This window comes from Gavialis gangeticus, unplaced genomic scaffold (genome assembly GCF_001723915.1).
Source record: "Gavialis gangeticus isolate Ggan-Ray unplaced genomic scaffold, GavGan_comp1, whole genome shotgun sequence".
NCBI classification, from domain to species: Eukaryota; Metazoa; Chordata; order Crocodylia; family Gavialidae; genus Gavialis; species Gavialis gangeticus.
In genome coordinates, this window is record NW_017729006.1 from 56,493,834 (window position 1) to 56,494,438 (window position 605).

Here is a 605-nt window from a genome sequence, read left to right on the forward strand (position 1 = left end):
GGGGGAGACAACACACAAGGAAAAAAAGAAAGTGATGAAAAGACACAACTCACCTTAACAAGGGGTGTCGGATGGGATCAGAGAGGAGGAAGGGGATCTACATCTATCTATAGATTTAGCAGAGGTTGCGATAGTATTCAAAACACACAGACACAGGGGTGGGAAGCAGGGAGAAGAGTAAATATATCTATATCTATCTGTTGTATATCTTTAAAAAAAAAAAAAAACGAAGAGGGAGAAAATTATCGGGGGAGGGGGGGACGAGTCAGTCTGGCAGAAATCCTCAGGGGGAAAAAAAAGATCATGAAGGAAAGAAAAAGCCCCGCGACTGGTGCCGAGTTGTCTTCTCTTTTCTTTTCTTTTTCGGTTGTGGGGAGGCGGGGGGAGGGGGGTGTTTTGTTCCCTCTCCAGGCGAGTGTTTGCTGCTTTCCTGCTCGGCTCGGCTCCTGCCGGTGTATTTCCAGGGCGGGCAGCTCTGTGGGGCTGTGTTAAGGCGGCTCCCGGCTGCTTATATCCCTGCCGGGGGCTGCGGGCGCTGCTGCTGCTGCTGCTCTGGCTGGGCTCTCGCAGCGAGCTGTGGCTGTGCAGCCCGGCTGCCGCTGCCC

General features: G+C 52.9%; 1 long non-coding RNA gene across 1 annotated transcript in view; it reads right to left on the bottom strand.

Annotated features, from left to right (window-relative positions):
• The window catches only part of LOC109291967, a 755,518-nt gene extending 754,944 nt beyond the window's left edge, over positions 1 to 574 (bottom strand). The window contains exon 1 of the long non-coding RNA XR_002096000.1: positions 54 to 574. This is a non-coding gene — a long non-coding RNA (uncharacterized LOC109291967). The remainder of the gene's footprint in view (positions 1 to 53) is intronic.
• Between the last annotated feature and the right edge of the window lie 31 nt (positions 575 to 605).